The 27937-nt window shown below is 40.3% G+C and overlaps 1 protein-coding gene and 1 long non-coding RNA gene across 2 annotated transcripts in view; one reads left to right on the plus strand and one right to left on the minus strand.

Moving 5' to 3' along the window:
• The window catches only part of STRIT1 (small transmembrane regulator of ion transport 1), a 66220-nt gene extending 45451 nt beyond the window's left edge, over nucleotides 1-20769 (minus strand). The window contains exons 1-2 of the mRNA XM_047876508.1: nucleotides 20479-20769; nucleotides 2494-2570 (exon numbers count right to left, since the gene is read on the minus strand). The gene's annotated coding sequence lies outside the window, so the exon portion shown is untranslated. The remainder of the gene's footprint in view (nucleotides 1-2493; nucleotides 2571-20478) is intronic.
• LOC125175708 (uncharacterized) lies at nucleotides 20680-25300 on the plus strand. The gene is made up of 2 exons (XR_007155934.1): nucleotides 20680-20767; nucleotides 25235-25300. It is a non-coding gene; the product is annotated as an uncharacterized LOC125175708 (long non-coding RNA).
• Nucleotides 25301-27937: the final 2637 nt, after the last annotated feature.

The following is a 27937-nucleotide window of genomic DNA, read 5'->3' on the forward strand; positions in this document are numbered from 1 at the left end:
CTTATCTGATAGCATAGAAAGGAAATAAAATGAACACCCAGGATGTGATAACAGAGTAAATTTTTTTTAAGGCAAGAAAAGAAAGAAAATCCATCCAAGTCTCTTCCCATTCAGAACGCTAGAATGATTTCAGGCATCTCTAGAAATCATATGATAATGACAGAAATCTAGCTGCATGTTAATTATAGAACAAAAAGTGGAGGGAATTGGGTTACTGTATGAAATAAAGCATCATAATTACAGAAGTGATTTTTGTATATAAAATCAATGCCTACAGTATATTACTTGAAAAAATAATTTCTATAAGGTTTCACCAATAAGTATTAGTAAAAATAATTATCAAGAGCTTTATTCATCCAGTGGCCCCACTAACACCTAGAACTTCAAAATCTTTCACTAGATCTTTATGGGAAGCAAAGAAATAAAAGCCTTTACATAAATGCATGGGAGATCTTCTGGTTTCTCCCTAAAGTTGTGTATCAATCTATCCACATTCCACCAGACAGAATTCAGTCACAAGTCTAATGCGAAGGAAGGTTAGTAAATATCATCTACCTGTGTGTCCAAGTACCTACCTAGTCTCTGCTACCATATTTATCTTTATGACTAAAAAAATGCTTTGTGCATGGGTGCTTAATAATAACAAATTAATATTAATTAACACAATGAAATTTGTATTAATACAAAGCCATATTTCCTTTGGAAAGTAAAATCTACTGCAAATGACATATCCAATAAAGGGTTAGTATCCAAAATATATAAGGAATTGATAAAACCCAACACCCTAAAAACAAATAATCCAATTAAAATATGGGCAGAAGACATGAATAGACCTTTCTCCAAAGAAGACATACAGATGGTCAACAGATACATGAAAAGATACTCGACATCACTGATCATTAGGGAAATGCAAATCAAAACCACAATGAGATATCACTTCACACCTGTCAGAATGGCTAAAATCAAAAACACAAGAAACAACAGGCGTTGGCAAGGATGTGGAGAAAAAGGAACACTCCTGCACTGTTGGTGAGAATGCAAACTGATGCAGCCACTCTGGAAAACGGTATGGTGGTTCCTCAAATAGTTAAAAATAGAACTACCCTATGATCCAGCAATCACACTACTGGGTATTTACCCAAAGAACACAAAAGCACTAATTCAAAAGGATATAGGCACTCCTGTGTTTATAGCAGCACTATTTACAATAGCCAAATTATGGAAGCACCCCAAGTGTCCATCAGCTGATGAATGGATAAAGAGAGAATGGTATATATATATACAATGAAATACTATTCAGCCATAAAAAAGAATGGAATCTTGCCATTTGTAACGGCATGGATGGAGCTAGAATATTATGCTGAGCAAAATAAGTCAGAGAAAGACAAATATCATATGATTTCACTCAGATGTGGAATTTAAGAAGCAAAACAAGCAAGCAAAGGAAAAAAAATAATAAGAGAGAGACAAATCAAGAAACAGACTTTTCATTATGCAGAACAAACTGATGGTTACCAGAGGGGAGGTAGGTATAGGGATGAATTAAATAGGTGATAGGGATTAAGGAGTGTACCTGTGATGAGCACTGGTGATGGATTGAAGTGTTGAATCGCTATATTGTATACCTGAAACTAATACAACACTGTATGTTAACTAATTGGAATTAAAATAAAAATGTAAAATAAAAAATAAAAATAAAGGGACACCTGGGTGGCTCAGTCAGTTAAGCATCAGACTCAATTTTGGCTCAGTTCATGATCTCACAGTTTGTGAGTACGAGCCCAGCATCGGGCTCTGTGCTGACAGTGTGGAGCACTTGAAATTCTCTCTCTCCCTCTCTCTCTCTGCTCCTACCCTGCTTGCCCTCTCTCTCTCTCTCTCTCTCTCAGAGTAAAATAAATAAACTAAAAAAAGTATTTTTAATTAAAAATTAAAAAATAAAAAAATAAAAACTAGAATAATCTAGAACTAGCATTTCATATAAGGTCATCTACAAATTTCAGTTTAAACAATGTATGTCTCATACCTTATGAATGTGTAATGAAATTTGAGAGTTGGCTAACCAAATTTTTAACCAGGGTTTCTAAAAGAAAATAATTTAAAATAACAAAAGTATATATGTTACTTGATGTTTTTTCATACTTAGACTTTATTATTATCTATATTAGCTAATATAATATAGATTCCTTTTCTAGTTCATTTTTTAAGTTTTCTTCTTTGTGAACTTTTGAGTTGCTTGAATTTTAAAATAAAAATCATGCAACACTTACATAAATAATAAAATCATTATTCTTAAAAAATTAATGTAAAATCACATATTGGCTTTCTCTATATAGCATTCTAACAAGGAAGAAAGACAAAACAGCAATGCTGATCAACGGCAAAATGCTTTAATGTTTAATTTGACCTCTGACAGCTTTAAAGAGATGCTTTTAAAGCAGTTATTATCACATGCTTCTTTCTTAGGAAAAAAAGGGGGAAAACAAAGCTAACCTGTCTGTGATGAGTCTTACATCATGTCTCAAATGCTGGCCATTTGGAATTTACCAAGATCAACTGAATGTTTCTTTCTATAATAAAGAAAAATAAATGGTTAATACCTTCAGCAGATCAATTAAATTACCAGGCAGCTATCTTCCCAACTGCCTATGCTGACATTGTTCTGAAATTAACTATTAGTTTAGCTATTGATAGTATATTGCTCAAAAATAACTAGTTTCAACAACTTCTGTTTTTCCCCTTCATTCCTTTCTGAATGCCAAAGTTCCTTTCACTAATGGATTGCTTATGATATGCTAAGGAGTCCATCACCAGAATAAAGGTAGAGATGGAATGTGGTCATGATGAAATTGCTATATTCCATTGCAGAGGTGATAAAAATGCAAGGTGCCTCATAAATATTTCTGACCCATTTGCTTACAGGGATGGGGGTATAGATGGTTTGGAAATCTCTGGCTGTAAAAAAGCATTTCAGTTTATTCTATGCCATCAAGTAGCCTTTTGTTGAAGTAGAGTTTCATGGGTGAGTTATTACTGGGAAATCTGCCTTTAGAACATTAGTAATGCAATAAATTCCATCCAGCCCATCTAGGTTATTTTGAGCAGAACTATGTCTAAATGAGCCAACTGCATTTCACCAAAGATATTATATTCTATTCAGAGGCTCATATGTGATCTTCTTGGTCCTTGTCTTTTTGAGATTCAGAATGGCAGAAATAGTCATGATGGGAGCTTCTTTTTAGGGAATTTCAATCAAAAGATGACATAAAAAATTCACTGAACAAAAATTTGTAGTTAAACCAAGTAACTGAACTGATCATTATAAGCTATTGAATCACATTGCAGCTCACGAAACTTGCATATGAGATCCATGAAGATATTTTTGTCTTGAATATGAAGGTTATAGCATGTTCTTTCAGATTTGTATGGACACTATGGAATCATAGTTCTATAACTGTACCATGTATATCTGTTTTGTTTTCAAATCAGACTCAAAACGCATTGATATAAGGGATGGCATATAAGAGGCATTTCAACTTTGGAGTCAGATGTCTTGTGTTTCAGTAATGGCTCTGCCACTCAGCTGTGTGGCCTTGGGCAAATTACATAGCAATCCTGTGCCTCACTGTTCTCCTCTGTAAGAGGAAGACAATAAAAGTATCTATTTTTTTTGGGAATTAAATGTTTTCTCCTACTATTATTATTCTCCTTCTGTTATGTTCTGACACACAGCATCCTGCAGAATAATGGGACCACACGAGTCACTCAGTATATGTTCATTGAATAAATTGTCCCCAGTAGATTTCTTATGGCTATAGAGACATGTAGTAGTAGCCTAGTGTGGGGTAAGGGTAGGCAGGGATCGCAAGTTAGGGAGAACTGAAAACTCAGTTTATCTGAAATATAAACTTTACTAAGCAATTGTTTTAGTTTTCTCATTAGTAAAATGGTGCCAAGAATATGATCTTAAAAGATCATTGGAATTAGAAACAATATATGGTGAGCGCTGGCAAAATATCGACCACTCAATAGATAGATGATAGCTATCACTAGCTAACACTATGATCTATTTCTATTCCCAGAACACCTTTGACACTAAATGTCAAGGGTGGTGGTTGGTTTCCCATATCAACAACAAATTCTCCAACGCTTACAATTGAATTGTAATTCAGTTCTGACACTACCTGGAATTAGCACACACCCACAAGAGTTTAGTCCCACAAGACTGCCACCACTTCACACACCAGTTTCAAAGTCCAGGCTTCCTGTACTTCTGACCTACCGGCTGTAAATGGAGGGTTCCCATGACCCTCTCCTCAGGTTTGATAATTTTCTAGGATGGCTCACAGAATTCAGGAAAATAGTTTACGTACTATGACTGGTTTAGTCTAAAGCCTATAATTCAGGAACAGCCAAATGTAAGAACTATGCAGGGTAGGGTAAGGGGGGCAGCACAGAGCTTCCACGCCTCTCTGCGTGCACCATTCTCTCAGCATATTGATGAATTCTCCAACCCGGAAGCTCTCTGAACTCCACTGTTTAGAATTTTTATGTTTTAAAATTTTTTAGGCTTTATTATTTCATTATGCAGGAATGATTGATTAAAGCATTGGTCATTGGTGATTAACTCAATTTTCAGCCCCTCTCCCCTCCCTGAGATCAGAGGGTGGGGCTGAAAGTTACAAACCTCTAATCACAGGGTTGGTTCCTCTGGCAACCAGTCCCCTACCTCTAAGGGTCACCTCTTTAGCATGACTCTGGTATAGTTGAAAGAGGCTTGTTATGAATTACAAAAGATGTTCCCCCCATCCCTTTCATTCAGGAAATTCCAAGGATTTTAGGAGCTCTGCCAGGAACCAGAGAAGACCAAATATACATTTCTCATTATATTACAGTATCACACGAACATGTGCAGAATGATGCTATGAAGAATGACAACGCTGACCTGCAGACATGATCTCACCACATTTTATAAATGTCTACCTTGTGCAACACTGTGCTGGTGATATGGGCTTGAGAAAGATGGAAAGCACATGACTTCTGTTGCTCATCATCTGTTGAGAAGTAGGATTTTAAAAAGATGGTAAAATACATAATTTTTGCAAAGGCAAAGTCAAATGACAAAACTAAAGTTAGTAACAAGTTTATTGTCCTTTGTTGAAGGCAAAACAATCCATGCATTGAGGGAGTTCAATGTCTCACAAGCAGTGGAACACTCTTCCTGAGGGATTTGGATCAAGAGCAAACTTTATAGAGCATTAGAAGTAGTAACAGGTTGGGGGGCCCGGGGGGCTCGGTCGGTTGAGCATCCGACTTCGGCTTAGGTCATGATCTCATGGTTCATGAGTTCGAGCCCTGTGTCGGGCTCTGTGCTGACAGCTCGGAGCCTGGAGCCTGGAGCCTGGAGCCTGCTTCAGATTCTGTGTCTCCCCCTCTCTTTGCCCCATCCCCACTCATGCTGTCTTAAAAATAAATTAAAAAAACATTAAAAAAAAAAAAGAAGTAGTAACAGGGAGGGGTGTCTGGATGGTTCAGTGGTTAAACATTTGGCTCTTGGTTTCAGCTCAGGTCATGATCTCATGGCTGGTGAGTTTGAGCCCCGGTTGGGCTCTGTGCTGTCAGTCCAGAGACTGCTTGGATTCTCTCTGCCCCTTCCCCACTCACTCTCAAAATAAATACATAAACATTTTTTTAGAATTTTTTTTTAACGTTTATTTGTTTTTGAGACAGAGAGAGACAGAGCATGAACGGGGGAGGGTCAGAGAGAGGGAGACATAGAATCTGAAACAGGCTCCAGGCTCTGAGCTGTCAGCACAGAGCCCGATGCGGGGCTCGAACTCACGGACTGCGAGATCATGACCCAAGCCGAAGTCGGCCGCCCAACCGACTGAGCCACCCAGGCGCCCCCATAAACATTTTAAAAAAGAAGTGGCAACAGAAAATGGGGCATGATTGGCTGGTGCTGCATATCTGACCTCATTTGGAGAAATCAAGGAATAAGGAAATCAGTATTCGCATATTGGGTGACTGGATATACGTGTTTCTGGTCAAGGGGGACGTTATAGAAACACAAAAATTGGTTTGCTGACATAGCACCTTGGTCAGGAGTGGCTTCATCTTGGACCTAAAATTTATTTCCACTGTGTGAATTTTCAAAACTTACTCAAGAGCAAGTAGAAAAACATAAATATAGATCAATAACCATATTGTAGTAAAACATGACCAGGCCTGTTTTGTTAACACCTTAAGTAGATACAATAGCACAGTAAAATATTTAAAACTAGTTTATATATAAGATGCTTTGTAAATATCAGGTACCTCAGTGGTGCAAAGTGGTACTCAAAAAAAATCTTAATCTGGAAACTGAGTAACATGGTTTAAGTGAAATAGAAATGTGTTTTTTCAGTACAGGTCCCTGAGATTTGATATACACCCACCTATACCCTGCCCCCCACACCACTCCTATTCCCTGTAAGAGGTGATATCAGGCAGTCAGCTGCCAGGCATGGATTCTCCAACCTCATAGACCCTTGTCTTCATGCGGACTGCTAAAGTCACTAAAGTTCAGCATTCCTTTATGAAAAGCAAGGGTGTTTCCAGAAAGTCCAATTTATTCACATCATCATTAATCTTTGATCTCCTTGTATCCCTTGAATTGCCTATTTGCTGGTTAGGAAGTCCAACATAGAAAAAGTTATGTTGCATAAGAAAGTTGTGTTTATTTTTTTAATGTTTATTTATATTTGATTTTGAGAGAGAGAGACAGAGACAGAGACAGAGACAGAGACAGAGAGAGGGAGAAAATTCCAAGCAGGTTCCATGCTGACAGCACAGGGTTCCATCTCATGAATCATTAGATCATGACCTGAGCTGAAATCAAGAGTCAATTGCTTAACCAACTTGAGCCACCCAGGGGTCCTAAGAAAGTTGTGTTTAAAAAACAACCAAGGTGGGGCTCCTGGGTGGCTCCTTCATTTGAGCATCTGACTTGTGGGATCAATCCCCCTATAGGGCTCTGTGCTGACAGCACTGAGCCTGCTTGGAATTCTCTCTCTCTTTCTGCCCCTTCCCCCATCCTCAAAATAAATAAATAAACTTTTAAAGAAAAAGGATAAAAATAAAATTTTATTTCTCAAAAAATAATTCTCATGAAATCCTCAAACGTGGATGACTTTTGTCGTCTGGCCCATCTTACACAAGAAGAATTAAGAGTTACAAATCCTTGTAATTTTTTGTAGTGACTTTCAAAGCATGGGCGGGAGGGAGAAATTCTAAAACTTCCAATTCATTTTACAAAGCTAGAAAAACTTTCTAAAATATTATAATCAAAAACAGAACTAAGGTCAGCATTTCCAAAACTGATCCAGAAATCCCTCTTTCAAATGCACACTAATGAATCATGCACACACAAAAACGATTTTGTGATCAAATTATCTAGATAAGTGACACTATGATATCCCTTTCTTGAAGACTCATAATACAGGATCTGAGAAGTTCTACAGTGAAGAAATCAATTTAACCAAAAATTTCCCCAATTGATTTGGCTGTAAGCAATCGCTATCTTTTTGTGGCCCAAAACCTTTCCCAAAGCAAAGAAGGTGCCAGATGCCAAAACAACAATGATCAACACCAGTTGGAAAGATATCAGATTTTATCAGGACAGGAAACATAAGGTGATATCCCTTGCCCCAGCTATTAATAATGAATTTGTTATACCTCATAAGTTTGACAAATAGTTACATGATTCTCCATTTACACGCTTATATGTTTAATTCCTATTCAGATCTTTCAAAGGGCATTGTATTCCCTTAAATATCCGCATCTGTGCACTTTATTTTTTTATTTTTTCCCCCATCAGCTTTGAGAGACACAAGTGAAATTTGGAAATAGCCCCAGAGAGAAAGGTTGAACAACCCAGTTAGAAAGAGTAAGAAACAGAACTTATTTTCTGAAACTTCTAACCAGAGGTCTCTTTAACTTTGACACCCAAGTAGAGACATGGATGGAATACAACAGGCTTCCAAGACACGTTATGGAAACCCAGTGTAATTCTTTTACCAGATTACTCTCTCAACTCTATAAATAGCGTATGTGTCTCAGATGCCATTTGAACATTAGGCTTTGCTTCACCCTGCCCATAGCCATGTCGTCTCTCTGCCAACTCCAAGATGGCAGCATCAGGCTTTTACTGGAAATGTTTTCTATAGCCTGCATAGTGGATGCTAATGATACAGTGCTTCCCTGCCCCTGCCTGAACAACCCCATGATTTTCATAATATCAATCCATACAGTGGTCATTTGATAAGGAAAAGCATCCATTCTGTAAACTGTATTGAGCTATGAACACCTTGAGCTTGAAAAAAAACCAAACTGAAAAATGTCAAATATTGCATCCCATGCACGAAAAATTGGGGAGCTTCAGCCTAAAATAAATTTTTAAATACACCTTGATTTTATTACTGAAGAGACAGATTTTGTTTCATAAAAGATATTACAAAGTTTCAAATTCCTCTATTTCCTAGAGAAATAGAATTTATGTCATTTATTTATATATTTGATACATCTATCAATTGAAATTTCTAGGTGCCATTTTGATATAAAATCTATTTTGTTTCATTTGTTAATTTCCAAATCTGGCAAGAGATCATCATGATAAAAGCACAATACTTTCTTTAAGAGGCATATGTCATCAATCTCAGTTGAATATCTCTTGTGGCTTAGTTAAAAGGTGGACAAAAGTTACTAAGTTCAATTATGACTCCCCCCAAAAAATCCTAAAAATGGATTTACAAAAATGGAATTTTCATGCAAGGTACAGGGCACGTGCATATAAACTGGTACAAAGCAGTACCAGTTTAGGCTATTTCTTTGAAATTTTCATTGTTATTTATGTGTGTGGTTTGAGTCACAACAGTGAAGAAATAAATCATAAGGAAAAAAATCCAGTTCTATGTGTGTTCAGCTGCACTAATTATTTCTTATGAACAATATCAAGCATTTTAATTTTTCATTCTAATGAAGATGAAAAAAGCTAGTGGATAAATCATATAAAGACACTATTAAAAGAGGCCATGATTACCATACTGAACAATATTTTGTAATTTTTTAAAGACCATTCCAGTATATCCAAAGAAGGAATGAGGTTTTAGGAATATTTGCAATAAGTAAAAGAGTCATTTTTTTATTTTAGAATTTTCTACTAGACACTAAAGTAAAAAATACAAATACTAAATTTTATGTGTTAATATTCCAGACAGTCAATATTAACTTTTCCAGAAGAGTTTATCTTACTAGGATTGAGCATGGACACTGAGGAAGCTCACACCATTAAATGGGAAAACAGTTCCCATTCAGTCTGTTTGCAGGGAAACAGACTGTGAGTCTGAGGTTAGCACCCAGGAGGCTTCCCTGGGGGCTCTGAGGAATGACATGGTGAGGTAAAAAAGAGATGTGGAACTGGGCAGAAGGCGAGGTTAAACTGTGATGCAGCTGTGATCAAGATCTCAGTCAGCCTCAGTGAATCCCGTAGGAGGCCATGGAGCTGGGATGGCCCTCAGGGCCATGAAAGCTTGAGACAAGGAGGCCAGGCCTTTGTACCTCCACATCGACCAGATTTTGGACGTAGGCCACCCTAGGAAGGAGATGGAAACTGGGGCAAGGTCACCCCCTAAGGCTAAGAGCAATGCCTGGGGAAGGACTCAGCTGTGGACTGGTGGGTCGTGATCCTTGGGGCAGCTGGTGGACTGAAGGAGTCCTGGGCATTGCGTAAAGCCACTACCTGTCCCTGGTGTGGTGGACCGTTACCAATCAGCGATATTGAGCTGCAAGAATTCCTGACATTAGTAAAATGCAAAGAGAACTTCATTTCATGCTTGTCTACTCAGGTAAAATCCAAAGAGGAAAAATCACCAGGACAAAAAAAAAAAAAAAAAAAAAAAGCTGGAGTATAAGTTTGGTAAGAGCAGAAATAGATGTAATGCCATTCTGAGATCCCTGACCTCTGCTGAAGTCTGATACTTATGTATTTAGATTCTATCCCCCACCACATGCACATACCATACACAGCATGATCCTTGAGTCAAGAAAATTTCGTCTAGCAATAGCTCCTGGCCAGACAAGTGTGACATCACCCTGATGAGCAGACATCAAGTGAAGAACTCTGCATGCCATTAGATACGCAGGCCAAAATTCAAAACATGTGCTCATAGGTAGGTAATATGAATGCACAGGGACATTGACTTAGCCAGGAACATTTTATTTCCCTCATTACAGTGTTTCGGCTGCCGAGGAAGTTCTGTTTCCAAACACCTAATCCCAAGAAAATGTAAAATGTAAACTCTCTATTTCTTCTTCCTCAGTCTTCACTGCTTCTCAAAACTAGAATGGCTCGCACCAGCCACCCCACCAAATTCCCTGAAATTTTTTTGCCAATTAACAAAATATAATACAAACAAGTACATGTTGCCATCAGTTACATTCACTAAAACCAACCTGAAAAGCAGAAAATCATTAATTATTTTTAAGTCAAATGTACAGAATATTAGAAATTGCATTCATTTTTTTAGTGGCACAGTTTGGGGTATAATACATGAAATCTGTCGTGCATTTTTCCTCAACCAGAAGCCTACCTTTTTTTTCAAGGTTAATACACACTAATAGTTTCAGAATCATTTCTACACCTAAGATATATTGACTAAGCTATGATCTGTGAAGCATACAGTGGCAGAGCAAGAAAGGATCTTAGGTTGCCTAGTTTGACCTGTTTTACAGATAGGAAAGTGAGACCAGAAATGGGAGGACACTAACCAAAGGACATACAGCTAATTAGTAGCCACTGACACAAGGAAACCCAAATCTCAGAGCAGGGTTCCTTCTGCAATAATAGCTTCATTAACATTTCAGAAGTTTCAATGCGTTCTTGTTTTCTACCATCACTGCAACCAGTTCACACTGAATCTAGTAGGGGATTGTAGTTCCTAAAGTGGTAGGCAACACTAATGTTTAAATGCTTAAGCTACTTCAGTGTTTTGTGTGCAATCCAGGAAACTGTAGCCAGATTTTGTATCTCGGGTAAACCTGTTTATGTCTTTTGCCTGGCCCTCAAAGCTGGGAAATGTGGTCACTGAGTCACAAAATTCAAATGCATCTAATATAAGTTCTTTACCTCGGCCCTAGGCCCATGCAGGATAGCTAAGCCCACGGGTGTCCTGTGTTGACAGAGCTGGCGTCTCTAATAGCTTCCAGCAATGTTCTGCCTGGCAAGAGGTTTCCAACTTGAGAGGACGCATGGCCTACAGCCAGCACCGATCATATAGCATGAAAAAATTAAAACCAGAATATAGTTTCAAAATCTGTAAGGCATTTTGAATGCCTGGCTTAACCGTGCACTGCAATTTTCATTCTAGCCTTCATACTTTATTCAGAACAGGATTTTGTGTGAGAATGTTTCAAGAGACTACGGAGGGAAAAAAACTCCATCACCACACATCTTCCCATACCTTTAAGCTTCTCTTAGCCATTTTTTCCCTTTTATTCTAGGTCTTTCAAGACAACAAAGAAAAAAACAATATACTTCTGCTGAGCATATTTTATATATCACCGGTGGCGGATTAGCTCATTCCGTGCTCGTGAAGCTAAGGTTAAAAGTTCACCTGCAACAAGAGCTAATGACCTGCACTCTGACTTATGGCCCTAGACAGTGTTCCAGAACCTCATTACTTCTCTAATAAAAGATAGTAGGAAAACCTGATACATGAGTGAATGGCCTCCTCACAGGACTGGAATATATCTTCAATGACACATCCTCCCCTGGAGGGCAGTATCACCATTCTTACATAAAAAGAGCAGAGGTGCTGACGTTTTTAAGAAACGAATTGCCTTCCAGGCCTCACCCTGAATGCTGGGGATGCAGTAATGAAGAAGTTAGGCACAGTCCCTGCCTTCTCAAAACTGTATTCTGAAGTCTGCTTCTTCCAGGAGGCCTGTTGGAAAAGTTCACCTAACTCTGATTCCTTCTCGGAGCTTCTTCAGCAGGCAGGGTCTACAACTCAATGTTACAGGAATATTGGACTGGCACTGGCATTCTGCTTACTTCACTATCATTCATTCCTGCGATGCTGTTAGTGTCATTTCCCTGGCTAGATTACACAATCTTTGATATCAAGAACCATTGCTTTTTATTCTCTATCTTGCTTGATACAAGCAAGATACAATTGATACAACTGATATTAATTAGCTGTCGCCTTTTTTGTCTCTGTTAAGCAGCTGAAAAAAATTATAGTTACGGAAAACTGAGTGATTTCAGACAAAGTTTGGACTGATAATTCATTTCCTTGAAAATTACCTTTCAAAACTTCGAGAATAATCTAATATTGATCCACATAATATGCAAAGCCTAGACATAAACTTATAAGTAATATATTCATACATGAACGTTAATACATAGTCTGTATAATATCAAGTAAAAAATAAATTATTAACACTTTATAAGCATAGGAAAGAAAATAAAGATAGACACCAAAATACTAAGTGAAACCATATGAAATCGTGGCTTGTGTTGCTTAAGAATGTTCAGCTTCCAGCAAGTCTGTGGTTAAACCTGTTATTAATCATGTTTGGTTCTCAATGTGGACTTTATAAGTGAATTAAAATGCTTTTCATATGTTAGGGTATCTCTATTACTTTTCTGTTTTCCTCCAGTGAACATTTACAGTAAAATTAGAAAAACAATTTAAAAATTATTCCGATTTATTGACCATACTAGTAAAGGATCCTTTTTTAAAAATCTATGAAAAGACGGCCCTGTCACAGGAAGTCTGGCATCTGTTTTCCTCAGTCTTGGTCAATCCAGCTCAGCGCTCCTTGAGAAGGCAGCTCTTTAGTGTCTAACACCCTCTAGTGAGCAGATCGCAAACCCTCGGTTCATTCTTGTAATTACGCTTGAAAACGGAGGGTCCCTATCCAGCATGGTTACTAACAGTTTTTAATTGCAGAGAATTGCAAGCATGCCTTACTAAATGCGCTCAGTTTTTGTTTTTTCAGACCATGTGAGTTCAATATTTCTACTCTTAATGGGTCCAGCTCTTATTTGACTTTCAGACTCAGAGCACAGTACCACAACATTTAGGACATCAGGGTGAGCTACATAATCCATGACATTTCTAACTTCAGTGCAACCTATCTCTATTACCTACTGCACTTGCTGCAGGGATAATGCCCACATGACCGACAGGAAGAACCACATCTGTAGCCAATACAGGAGGGCTGGTGGGGATTATTAAATACCACATGATGGAGCTGCGCTCCTGAGCCAAACATGGCTTTGCATAGTTGGTTTTTATTCAGAAACTGGATAAATGTCATCTATACACTTTCAGTTTGCCTTCTGTTGCACTCATACTGTGGGTTTACGTTAATTGTGAAAACTTTCATTCTATGCATCAAATAAATGAACATCTAAATATATGTACTCATTTATAATTTGTACTTCACTCACTTCCTAAATTTATTAACCATTGCATTCTGAGGTTGAATTTCTTCTTGAAAAAAAAAAAACTTAACTTTATTTGAGAGACAGACAGAGAGAGAGAGAGGCAGAGAGAGAGAGGGAGAGAGAGAATCCCCAAGGCTCCGTGCTGTCAGCGAAAGGCCCGACGCAGGGCTGGAACGTGTGAACTGTGAGATCATGACCTAAGCTGAAACCAAGAGTCCCACGCTTAACCAACTGAGCCACCCAGGCACCCCAGTGAGGTTGAATTACTTCTGATGGAGACTTTTTGGCACATCTACAGGATAACTTCTTTCTTCCCCAGGAATGTCCCAACCAGTGGGTCCACACACTCTCACTTCCCTTTGCACTGGGAGGTGTTGTTCTTTGTGAGCTACAAGCCTCAGGCTGAAACCCAGCTCCCATCTCCTGCTTTCTTTGGTTCAACAAGTATTTAATATTAAAAGTAAGTCACATGGTGTTTTTTGCGATGTGCAGGATAGAAAGATGATTTTTTTTTGTTTTGAAAGTTGAAAATTTCCCCAGAACAGATGATAAGCCAGAGGAGTTCTTATCTGTATGTAGCACCTCTAAGTAAGGCAGAATGTGACAAGTGGCCCCCATGAAAGGTACAGATAATGGTGGGTCATGAGGGGGGAGTAGGGTCATCATCACAGATAGCTTCAGGGAGGACGTGGCCCTAGCGCTGAAATGATGACCCAACTCAAACTCTTTCTTGGGCCCGCTCCCGCCCCACCCTCCTCTGCCCCAGTCTCTCCTCTTCCAAGTGTTGGCTACTTTTCTTGCCTGTCACCTGTTAGAACTAAGTCATGGCTGAGGATTGGTCAGATGCCAAGGGGGAGGTGGGCCTGGGAAAAGGGAAAAAGAACAAAAAAGTCAGGACCCAGGAGAAGAGAAAGGCAGAATGTGTCCCGCGGAGACCAATAAAGGTCTCATGCTTCAGGACTCAGGGCAACAAAAACCTACTACACGTCCCCTATTTAACATGCAGCTTGATGCAGGCCCAGGGGCAAGGGCATCGTGTAAGTAAAGCACACCTATGCCAGCACACGTAAGTGCTTAGAGCTCCAGGTAAGTACGTCCCCTCCATCTGCCCAGCCACAGCCATAGCACGGGAAGGAAGAGTTTCTTCCACTCCCGTGATAGCGAAGGGCCATCCAGCCCAGAGACAACACTGTCCTCGAGTTATCCCAGCAAATTTGAGGCTTTGAGTTCAGGTTCGCTTGGTTTGGGTCATCCTGTTTCATGTATGTTGAAAAAGCAAGAAAAGACCCATCCTTCTTATAATAGGGAATAGGATGCACTTTTTCTTCAATGTCCTTAATAATCTCCTGCTATAAGTAATGGACAGGGTGGAATAGACCCGGGGAAGGGTCCTTCAGGGACACAGACCCACCTTACATCCTCACAGAAGGATGAGAAAGGATGAATAAAGTTAGTGATTTACACTGTGTTAAGGATAAGTAAACAGATGCTTCCAGACAGTTTGTCCTAACAGTAGGAGGCATGTGTTAGTCTGTGAGTAGCTCGGGTCTCCACCTCACAGAGGGACACCATGGGCTCACGTGTGCCCAGCGCACACACAGCTTCAGTCCCGGGACGCTGAGCCTGCTTCCCTTTCAGCTTCGCTCTCCCACCAAACAACTGGGAAAGGAGCGTTCTCTCTGAGCTCAAGGATCAGAACCATTCACTATAGAAGCTTCCACTTTGCCCCCAGAAGTGAAGGCAGCTGAGCATGAATACGTGTCAAGTGACGAAATTTGGAGATACCTGGCTGGAATCCACGCCTCCTCATTCCCACAACTCTGCATCCACATGTCTCTGGGTGGCACCTGGCTTTTAGCCTGGGGCCTGGGGGGGATAGGAGTTCCAGCATTATTAGCCATATAAGCTGTTTTACGGGGGAAGCTTTGGTATACTACAGCAGTTTGGATTTAGTGCAACACTGACTCCAGCAGATGGCAATGAAGAACTTCAAATTCCTCCATATGGGTAAGGAATCCACTTCATGCTTTTAAATAATTACAACACTTTTTGTTCTGATACAGCCAATGTTTAGGTACAAAAAGAAAATAAGAATGACATTTATTTTTTCCCTTTTTGTCTGAAAGAAAGTCTAAAACCTAAGTTTATTAATTCATCTGACTCAAACTATGTTGTGGCTCTGAACAAGGCACAGCAGAGGCTCTGTGGGAGGATATTGAGATGAACGGGACATGATGCCCCATCAGATAAAAACCCGATGGCTCTGGTCTGTCCGTGCAAGGACATTCACAAATAGTTCAACAACCAGATGTTGGAGATAAGTTTAACAAGACCTACTTACTTCTGACTCTAAATATGAAGACTTACTGAAATCATGAAGGCAGCTGGATCAGATCAGCAATCCCCAGATCTGGCTAAGGTTTTCCAGTTCTTCTTCCAGGTATTCTGATTTACTGGGCCTGCATAAGGACGGCGATGGATGTATTTTTAAGCTCCCCAGGAGAATCTGATAAATGCGATGTCAGATGTGGGATCTTCTTGCCACCAGATGACCTTTGATGTCCCTTCCAAATACTAAAGGCCCTCATTACTGTGAAAGACAGTCAAGGCAAAGGAACCGGCTCCTGCTGGGCCACTTGCCTGCTCAGCTGAGCCAGAGCTGAGAGTTCTGAGAGTTTTAATAGCAATCCATTTGGAAAGAGAGATGGGCCTTTTATTCTGCATATGGATCTCACAATGTGTATTGTAACCAAACGTGGTTATCAATATGCCATTAATGCCATTTCCAAAAAAAGAGCCACTATTTCAGTCTTTCAGAAAGCAGCAGATGTAGTGAATACATTTTTGAAGAAACATGTCAACATTTGTGATTAGTGAGCAGAAACCGACATGATGCATGATATTGCTAATCTGCTTTACTTGAAAGCAACTGGAGCATGAGCGTTAGCATATATTCCTTTTTCAGGGAGCCAATTTAACTAAAAGCCAAACAGTACAAAGCTTTGTAACTTAGACAGAAATAGTTATTAAAACTGTCAAGGGCAACACACTTAAGGATGAAAGTAAACTGCAGCTGACGTGTTCTTGTTACTTGCTCATATCCATATTTCCCTTGGATCCATGCCTGTCAATTCAAAATTAGTAAGCTCCAATGAGTAATTTATTTTATTTTGATGCAAGTGTCTGAGATTCTTTGGGAGGGGGTGGAGATATCTATTTCTGAAATAAAAATAATGCACCCCTGCTGATTATTAGCAGATATACATATACATTTAAATTTACATTACATAAATTTCATCTTACATATAAATCTCCCAAGCATCCACTCCAGGAATATGCTATATTTATAAGGATCTTAGAATAAGGGTCTTCAGCTCCAATGTTTTTCTTCCAGTTCCTGTAACCATCACCATCAGTGCCATTCTTTTGATATTTACCATCTATTCCCGATTTGTGACAATGCATCATTCTGGTCCTCCTCTTTGCAGGAGGGGGTTATGATGTGATAGAAGTAGTCCACTGGGTCTGTGGACCCACCAAATAAGATTTACCTTGTTCCTGAATTCATAATTGGGACTGGCATGCTTAATCAATGCTTTTGTCAGTAGTTATAACACAAGTTGGGGCCTCAACTTGTGAGATAAGCGGTATCATTGTGGGGAAAGTCAAACTGAAGCTTCTGAAAATGCCCACCACCAACTTTTAAAAAATATCAGGTCCAAGGGGTGGGGAGATGGCAGGAATCAATGCTACCCTTAAGGACCTAAAGGATGAAGGATGGTCATTAAAATTTTTTTTTTAAAAAAAAGGGGGTGCCTGGGTGGCTTAGTTGGTTAAGTGTCCAACTTCGGTTCAGGTCATGATCTCACAGTTTGTGAGTTTGAGCCCCACATCAGGCTCTGTGCTGACAGCTCGGAGCCTGGAGCCTGCTTCAGATTCTGTGTCTCCCTGTCTCTCTCTACCCCTCCCCTGCTTCTGTTCTGTGTGTGTGTGTGTGTGTCTCAAAAATAAATAAATGTTAAAAAAATTTTTTTTTTTTTTTAAAAAGGGATGCAGGATGGTGGTACCCATCAGATCTTCATTTCATTCTCCTGTCTGGCCCATGGAGAAACAAACAGGCTCTAGAGTGGAATATTGAAAACTCAACTAAAGAATAGCCCAATTGCAGCCACTATGCCAGATGTGGTATTTTTCTGGCCATTGATTTGACATATCTTCTTTTCTAATCAGAGAAGTTCAGGGGCACCTTGGTGGCTCAGTCAGTTGAGTGTCTGGCTCAGGTAATGATCTCATAATTCGTGAATTGAAGCCTCTCGTCAGGCTTGTTGCTGTGGGTGCAGAACCAGCTTGGGATCCTCTGTCCCCCTCTCCCTCCTCCCCCTCCCCAACTCATGCTTTCTCTCAAAATTGAATAAACATTTGTTAAAGAAAAGGAGATCAGAAACAGTTTCCATTCACATGGAATAGGCAGGACTGTACAAACCCCGAGCCGTGTCAACTCTCCTTCCACTGGTAACAATATACTAAGATGTGTGAACTATGTGGATATCCCACAAAGAATCACACTGATGCATCACGTATATAACATTATGCTAATTGGCCAGGATGAGTTGAGAAGTCTAGCGTGCCGGAGGCTTTGGAAAGACTCAGGTGCTCCAAAAGGTAAAAGATAAGCCTTACAAAGATTCAAGGGACTTCATCAATAAAAATCCTGGAGTCGAGTGGCAAGAGGCATGCCAGTAAATCCTCTCCAAAGGAAAAGACAAATTATTATATCTTACACCTTCAACCTTGAAAACGTTAGCGCAGCGCATTGAGGTTCTACAGGCGGCATGTGCCACACCTGGGAATATGCTTCAGTCTCCATAGTGGGTGACACAAAGTCCACCAGCCTTAAGTGGGACCCAGAGAAGAGAAGAGCTCTACAGCACGTCTCGGTTCTGGTGCACAAGGAGTCCTGTCACCTGGGCCTGTGAACCGGCAGACCCTATAGCACGAGAGATAGTAGCTGTGGGAAGGGATGCCATGTGGAGTGTGTAGTAAACCCCAGTGGAGGATGACCACACAGGCCCTGGGCGTCTTGCACATGGCCATGTCCCATACAGGAAAGAATTCAAGGCCTCTTGAAAAACACCTTCTCGGGGCTCCTGGGTGGCTCAGTCGGTTAAGCGTCTGACTTCGGCACAGGTCATGATCTCACAGTTCATGGGTTCAAGCCCTGCATCTGGGCGGCTCAGAGCCTGGAGCCTGCTTTGGATTCTGTGTTTCCCCCTCTCTCTGCCCCTCCCCCATTCATGCTCTGTCTCTCAAAACTAAATAAAAGTTAAAAAAAAAATTAAAGAAAAACACCTTCTCCTTTGCTCCTGGGCTATGTGTGAGGGCGAGTGGTTGGCCATGGGACACCACCAGAACAATCATGCATCCAGAACTGCTCAGCATGAGCGTGGGCCTATTATCAGACCCACCAAGTCATAGTGTCCAGTGAGCCCAGCAGCAATTCATCACAAGATGGAAATAGTATGTCTGGGATCCCAAATGAGCAAGATCAAAGGGCACAAGCAAGTTGTGTAAGCTGGTAGCTCAGACCCCCTTGTCAACCACGTTGTCGTTTTCTCAACCCAAAGCCACAGCCATATGGGGGATCCCTTACGAGCAGTTGACCGTGGTTTGGGGATGGGTTGGCTCAGTAGGTGGTACAAGCTGAAAATGGATGGCGGCTGTTTTAGCCTCACTCATATGTGGCCAAAAAAGAATGGTTTCAAGTCCTCTGAATGCTTACATCAGGACCAGAAAATGATCTGGCCCATGGAAATTAAAGACCAACAACATCTGACCCACCCTGAAAGGATTTATTTTCCAACTGATTGACACCCAGGATACTATTACTGTCATAGGTATTCAATATCCAGCAGATACTTTTTCATGGTAACTGACAACGTGAAAGCCAGCCAGCTGAGCTACCTACCCTCAAACTAATTGCAAATGATGCTTTTCAGAGTCCCAGATCCCTTCAGTGTCCAATATCATCATCTTCACCTGCTGAGGGTATAAGGCTTTGATATCGGGTCACCTTATATCAGAATACAAAACAGGTTTTGCCAGAAGCCCATGGGCAGGATGCAGACACATCCCTGGGAATTTCACAGGAACAAATTCAAAGCTTTTTCCATACTAATTATATTAAGACCAAGGAGACCTAGCTGCCACGTACAATAGACCTAAAATGAAAAGTCCAGTTCTTTAAAAAGTGGCAAACTGGGATGCCTGGGTGGCTCAGTCGGTTGAGCATCCGACTTCAGCTCGGGTCATGATCTCGCGGTCTGTGAGTTCAAGCCCTGTTTTGGGCTCTGCGCTGACAGCTCAGAGCCTGGAGCCTGCTTCAGTTTCTGTGTGTGTGTCTCTCTCTGCCCCTCCCCCGCTCATGCTCCGTCTCTCTCTCTCTCTCTCTCTCTCTCTGTCAAAAATAAACATTAAAAAAAATTTTTTTTAAGTGGCAAGCAATTAGACTTTATTCCTTCTTGTAAAACTTATTCAGAAAAGGCAGTACATTTTATAGACGGGAAAACATGCATAGTCATTTTAATTATACCATATTCAGGAATCCTGCCCGGTGCCTCCTTTTGCACCATCCCAGGAACCTAATAAGCTTTCTGGTTATGACTTCATCTTGCTGCCACACTTGGAATGACCACCATTCAAACACAATCATACTGACATGTAACATGCTGCACTGTGACATGGTCAGTGCCATGTGGCAGTGCTTTCTGCCAAGTCTGACATGTGCTGCCTCCTCTGGCTGACTGGTATCTGAACCTGACAGAGGCTGTACAAAACCTTTCTGCTACCTGTTCAGGAGGCAGTGCATGCCAGGGGGCCAAATCATTCTGCTTTCTTAATCCTGTATGCCCTTAGCATATGGAAAGAAACAGGAGAGTCTTCCCGACCTGGACCTGGGCAAAACTGTCAACCATTCAAGAGAAACTTACAGCCAAAAAGAAGCATGGCATGGGATTCCTCTGGACTAACCTTCACATTTTGCAAACTGAAGACCCATGTTGTAAGTAGTGGATGAGGCTTTGACAAGGCCACTCAGCTAGAGAGCAGGAAACGCTGGTGGGGGCGCCATTATGACAGCACACTCTGCCAAAGTTGCATCATCAACCAACTGGGTGGGTTGCCCTAGAAATCCTCCCTCTAGTTCCTGCCCCCCGCACAGCTCCAGCTCGTTCTCTGGTTACTGCCCCTCTGCTCCATCTCTGGCATCTCTCTGGTCTGGTCGGTGCCAACTGTTTCTCTGATATGCTATCAGCTGGGATCTGGTCAAGAGAATAGTTATGCTAGGTATTTAAAACAGAGGGGATTTAACTCAGGACTTGGTTGTATGGTTGTTGGAGCACTGAAAGAGCAAAAATTCGCAGGCTAAAATAATCTGGATATTACTAACTGCAGGAAGCAGCTACCACCACCACAGGTGGGGGAACAACAGGAAAGAAGTGGCATCACCAGAGGCCAGGCATTCACAGGGGGGCTCCCCAGGGTGCAGGTGCCCCAATGGCCAGGGCTATAGCCCTCAGCTGATGCCTTGAGGCTGGTGCCTGGCTCTATAAAGAAATTGTCATATGGTTGTTGCTGGTCAAATCATTCCAATAGGAGTTATACTATCGCTAAAGAAAACAAACTGCTTATGTAAAGAAACTGTTTTATAGCAACTGAAAGCCTGTTATGCTAATGAAAGATCATTTTATGTAATCATTAAAGCCCAGTCCCTTAAGGATATATACTAGGCAAAACGTTGCTGCCTGGTTCAAATTACTGCATGTAGTTGACAATAATCAAAAACCATTTCTTCAAATTCTGTAATTAAGACTGCTCACTCAAATTTGACTTTCGCCTTATCCCAGCTTGTCTGAATTGGTACAGTTCTTACCAAAAGCAATAAATCAAAACCATCATAATTAAACTATTGTGGTCAGCCTCATCCATCATAGGTCTATCATAATTGGACCTATAATTGCTTTTGTCATTGCCTCAGCTTTTATTAACAAAAATACTTGCTATTCTTTAATAAGAGTCAGTTATATACCAGGTAATTTATAAAACTTTCACTTGATCATCACAACTTATCTGTGAGGTTTAAGTATTATTATTTCCATTTAAAAGTAAGGAATGAACTATGAAAATTTCCATGACTCACATTCTCAAAGTTTTTTTTAAGGGGTTACTTATGACTTACAATATTAATCTCTGTCTTCTATGCTATCACAGAGATTAGATGAAATTATATAAAAAATAACCCAAAAGAACACATAATAAAAAAAACTATCCAAAATGGAGCATATGGAGAATTTTTGTAATTTTTTTTCATGTTTGTTTATTTTTGAGAGAGAGAGAAGTAGAGTGTGAGCAGGGAAGGGTTAGAGAGAGAGGGAGATACAGAATCTGAAGCAGACTCCAGGCTTTGAGCTGTCAGCCCAGAGCCCCACACAGCACACGAACATGCAAACCTTGAGATCATGACATGAGCCAAAGTCAGACGCTTAAACGACTGAACCACCCACGCACCCTGCATATGGAGAATTTTTATCATAGTTGTTGCAACATCTATGTCAACTAATTCTCTTGTGAGAGAATCCATTTCTGTTATCCTAAGCCACCCAGTGTGTGTGCCTTTGCTATGACAGCTCCAAGAAACTAATATACCTGGTCATTCGGATTGGATGCTGGCTGGATATTGTAAATTTTACATTTTTCGGGGTACTGGATTTTGTTGTAGCACTTTAAGGAGTATTGGACTCTATTTTAGCACGCAGTTACTTAGACCCAAGTTACTTAGGAACAGTTTCATCCTTTTGAAACTTGCTTTAAAGTTCACCAGGATGGGTCAGGAGAAACTGACAGTCTCGTGCTAACCTCCTTCTTCTCATCCTACTCAATGTCCACATCTTACAAGGCCTCCCCACTCTAGTTTGTGGGGATATGATATACTCCCAACCCAGTGTGAGCTCTGGGACATGTTTGATCTAGTGCTGGCTGAGTGTCTTCTCACACACGAGCAGATCAGAGCTCGGCCAAAGACCAGAGAGGACCCATCTGTGTGTCTCAGAAACTCTCTGTAGCTCTCTTCCCTGATATTCTGTCCCACAAACTCCAGGCATCTAGCCCCCAGAATTCCAATTTCAAGCTTTTCAACTCAGCCAGACTTCAAGACTCTGCAGCCTGGAAACTGCCTTTGGGCAAAAGTTTGGGTCAGTTCCAGAGCTCATCTTATTGATTTGGTTGTCCTTTCCTCAAGGATCACAGTCCTGCATTGCTTCGTAGCCAATGTGTGGAAACCTTTGTTTCCTACATTTTGTCTGGTTTTCCTTTTTTATGTTAGAGATTGAATCCAGTCTCTGTTACGTGTTACCATGGCTAGAAAGTACGTTAGTTATTTTTTAAGTAAACAAGAATATGGTGTTTTGAATGTTTCATTTTTTTCCTCCTTCTTAGGATCTGGATGGCACATCTCACCTCACTACTCCACGCTAATGCTTAACATATCATGTATATTTTTGGCACCATGAGGTTTTTCTGTGAAGTCTCCAAGAAAGAGAAATCTAAAAGTTGAACCAGATCCTGACAGGCCAGACCCTAGGAACCCCAAATTCAATAAACATCTCACATTACTAATGACTGTTGGAGGCAAACTGGTGACAGAAACTATGTTCTGCTCTTTAAGTGATTTCATAAGCTAAGCAGATGGCAAACTTCCTCACTAGCTAACAGGTGCAAATGGTCCGATTCCCGCCAATTCCCGCCAATAATCTTTACCTCAGCACTGTGCTGGACTAGAGGCAGGGCAGGAGGTTGTGAGGGAGACAAGAAGCAATCAGAGCAAATGAAAGCAGATTTCTTGTGCGGGGTGTGATGCGATCATCAGAAACCAGGAAATTTACATAAGAGTACGTTAGGCAAAAAGCAACAGTTTACTAAAATATGCTAAATTACATAGACTTGATAAACACGCCAAATTCTACAGGCTGACATTTTTATAGCAATTATGGACTACAAGATATCCCCATATTTATTTATTTTCTTCAACCCTACTTCATCCCAGGCTTCAATTTTTCAGCTAATGGAAATTCCATTTTCCAGATGCTGAGGCCAAAAGGGGGTCATTGTTGGCTCTTCCTGCTCATATATCTTCGATGAAATCCATCAGCAAATCTAGTAAGCTCTAACTATAAAACAGATCTAGCTGCAACCACTCCTGGATACCCTTGATGCCTGAGAGACTGTCATCTCTCACCTGGATTCCCAAAAAAGCATCCTCACTGGTGAACCTGCTTCCAGCCCAGCTCTCCAAGACTATTCTCAATCCAACTATCAGAATGATCCTAAATCAGATTATATCAGTCCTCTGTTCAAAACCCTGCAATGTCCCCCTATTTGTCTCAGAGAAAAAGGCAAAGTACTTAAAATAGCTAAGACCCCAGAGGACCCAACTACTCTGCCCCCACAACTGCTTCTTCTTACCTTGCTCTATTTTTCTTTTTTTTTAATAAGACTTTCATCATCTAGCATGATATGTAATTCAGTTATGCCAAAGGGCAATACAGTCTAGCCAATTATCAATGTTGATTGATAAGATGTTGACATGTATTCCCTCAACTAAGGCATTTTACAAAGGCAAGTTTATATACTGTTACTAACTAACCTCAGCTAGCAGAAGCTGACCTTAGCAGGAGCCTATAGAGCAGTTTGATGTAGATAAGGGTGAGCTGTGGCCCCACTCTTGCTATTCAGGCTATAACAAAAGCAAAGGGAACATGTATACAGGTACGTGTTGACCACACACTCATTAGCAAGCAGCACAAAACTCCACATAAGCTAACAGAAGTCCCATCTTCCTGGATCCCTTTTAGGTTTCCTGACAAGTTCACTTGAGCCAGATACAACAGCACATAGAGGCAACATTCTGTTAGACTTTTAGGCATCAGCAAGCAATCATCTTACACCAATGGGACACGGGACCATTAGGGACTGAGCGTGTGGTATCTTCCCTAAGGATGTAGACTGTAGGCCTCCCCCAGTTTTTACATCTTATTCATGCAAGAGGAACAGCCAATCCTTATATGTTGACTATCTCACATTGCTTACAAAGGAGAGCCTATTTCTAACATGCATTATGTATGCAACAGATTCCGCGTTTTGACAATAACAGCTCTGACATCTAATCTAATTGAATGTCTAATTATCATAGCCTTGATTTGATCAAGACACAAATAACAAAGCTTATGGTAGCCATGTTGTGTATGAGGCTTCTCTTTTCTAGTAGCCTGGGTGGCTCAGTCAGTTCAGCGTCTGACTCTTGATTTCAGCTCAGGTCACGATCTCCCGGTCGTGGCATTGAGCCCCGCATCAGGCTCTGTACTGAGCATGGAGCCTGCTCAAGATTCTCTCTCTCTGTCCCTCTGCCCCTCTCCTGCACTCTTGCTTTCAATCTCTCTATATATGTATATAAAAAAGTAATAAAAATAAAGAGAGAAAGATTTTGTAGCACATGGCAATTTAACAGGCACCTCTAGTGACAAATAGTTCAGTGCCTACTATTTTCACTATAACAAGCACCGACACAGTGTTCATTATATTTTATTACGTTTTATGTATTACATATTTATTATTTATTAAATATAACAAGTACATATATTATGTATTTATTATAGTTATTGTTTCCTTTTTTTTTTTTTTTCCTTTTCGCAGCCACAACTAATGATTAATTCCTGGCATCATGTAACAAGCTGTGGAAGAAACTGAAAATCCAGTCATCAAAAAAGGACTCCAAAGGGCAGGAATGTCACATCAAAATTTCCTAAGCATAAGTAACTGCCCTCTCCCCAACCAAAAACTTCTTAGGTCTGTGGGAAGAAGAGATGAAAGAAAGATGGTTTTTTTACAAGATCAGAAAATTCCCAAGCTAGAACATACAGTGTCAGGGCAATCAGAGTCTGAAGTGTCAATCATTTTTATTTTTTTAAGCACTTTCTTGGATGTTTTATGATTTGAATGATTCTGTTGTGAGTGTAAAATAATTGGCTTTTCCATTTAAAAAAGCAATAATGTGTTTCTAGTAAAAATGCTAGATTAAAAATATTCTCTTGTTATATGCCAATATTTTTTTCATTTTTATGTTTGCTAATGTCTCAAGGCAGATAGAAACATCAGATAAGCTAGAAGTGAATTTCAATATAAAAATTATTCGTTGTACGTGAGTCAACAATATTCCCCATAGAAAGCTCTGCCGAGTGCTATCAATCTAAAAAATATTGCTCTATCAAGCCATGCATCATCCAGGGAGAGTTATAAAATAAAATCTTTCTTGATTTCTTTATTGGGTTTTGCCAAGCAGTATTTCCACTGTTTACATCTTTCAGATTACAAGGTGTCTAAAATGAACGATTTAAAAACAGATCTTGAAGTGTTCCATGGAAAGCCACCCGGTCTTTCCAAACTCTCAGTTATGGATGAAGAAAAACAGAACACATGTTGATGCTGGCAGGGCCAAAGTGGGGTTAAAAAATGTTCCTGCCTTTGCAGAAGGCATGATTTGGTGTGGGCCTTAGGGAATTGTTGGAACTTGGCTCATGGAGAGAGACAGCTCCATTTCAGGTGAGAGCCGAGCACAAGTCTGTCATGGAGACCAGAACGAACATTAGTCAGCATGAGAGGGAGGGCTGAGGAAGGAGAGCAACGAGGGAGACAGGTTATAAATGAGGCACTGAAGCAAATCAGTTTGACAACTAAGGTGCGTGATCTAAGAAGCAAATTGAGTACTTGTTGAGGGCATGAGCAAGCAGAGGTCCCTGAAAAGGAGAAATATTAAACTTGGCCAAGTTTATCAAGAATTTTGCAAACCAAAATTCTAAGAAGGGGCTATTTACCTTCCAAAGTAGATGTAACCTGTGTCTTTTATGGGTCAGGGGATGCTTTACTTTGAATCATGTAAGATAAATGTTGAGGGGTGGTGACACCATCATTCCTTAGTCCAGGGCCCTAGAGCAGGAAGCTTGGAAAGGTAAGAGAAAAAAATCCACTGACTTAGCAGGGGAAGAAAGTAGAGCCTTGCAAGGATTAACTGAGCAGTGCTCTACGAGGTGGAGGAGAGCACAGTGAGAATTCCTCCATTCCAGGTGTGAGATGATCGGGGCACTGCCAGGAGGACTAATCCATGGGTAATTTTGAAAACAACATCATTCACCATTACAAAAAGGCAGTGGGGTTGAAAGTAGCATAATCCATTTTCATTCTATTTTTGTATGGCAGAATTACCCTATGTATGTAGGTTAAATGCAGCTAAATCTGTTAATGCTGTTTGTATAATAATCTCCCAATAATAACATCAAATCTTATAAAATATGCATATATGGAGATAGGTAGGTAGATCTGTAGATGCAGAGATAAAGTTGGTTAAGTTACTAAAGTTACTTTAATTCACAATAAAACTAAAAGATATTCCCACAAGGTTCATGTATTTTTAACACAAACTTCCTCATATACGCTGAATTGTAAAAATAGTGCAAAAAAAAAAAATTTGCTGTAAGTCCAACTTAAAATTAATGTCTTAATTTTACCTCTTTTAAAACCTAGATATAATTTTAGAAAATCATCTGAATTATCTTGTGTCACTCAGACAGATATTTAGGAAAGATTCTACTGCAGGATTTTCTTTCTGATATTCTTCAGGGAGCAAGCAAATGAGACTACTCAAATCATAGCCATTTCTAAAAATAACAAGCATTTCTCACTTCATGCCACTAGATGGCACACCTATACATAAATAAACCAGGAAATTTTGTATAAAGGAGGAAATGAATCTAGGTTAAAATAAGCCTTGTCAGATCAACACTGGAAGAAGGTGGAAAGTACCTGGAAAATGATTATCATTTTGACTATTCAGAAATGATTTGAAAAATTAATTCAGCCATAGTCCAGTGTGTCAGTTTCCTGGGGTATTGTAACAACTGAGTGACTTAAAACAACAAAAATTTATCAGTGCACAGTTGTGGAGGCTAGATGTCTGGCACCAACATGCCAGCAGGGTTGGTTCCTTCTTGAGGCTCTGAGGGGGAATCTGTCCCAAGATCCTTTTCTGGCATGGGTGGTCGCCAGCAATCCGTGGTGCTCTTGGCTTAAGGACCCATCCCTCCAATCTGCATCTTCACCTGGCTTTCTCACCCCTATGTCTCTGTGTCTTCATGTGACCTTCCCATAAGGACACCAGTCACTGGATTTAGGGCCCACCCTAATCCAGCATTGACCTCATCTTAACTAATCATATCCGCAAAGAGCTATTTCCAAATAAGGTCACATTCTGAGGCTCCAAGTGGACTTGAATTTGGGGGAGACACTATTAGACCCAGTATACACACAAAACATGCGTCCTGGGTAGGTAGGTTTGAGCCCAGT

This window comes from Prionailurus viverrinus, chromosome C2 (genome assembly GCF_022837055.1).
Source record: "Prionailurus viverrinus isolate Anna chromosome C2, UM_Priviv_1.0, whole genome shotgun sequence".
Taxonomy (NCBI): Eukaryota; Metazoa; Chordata; class Mammalia; order Carnivora; family Felidae; genus Prionailurus; species Prionailurus viverrinus.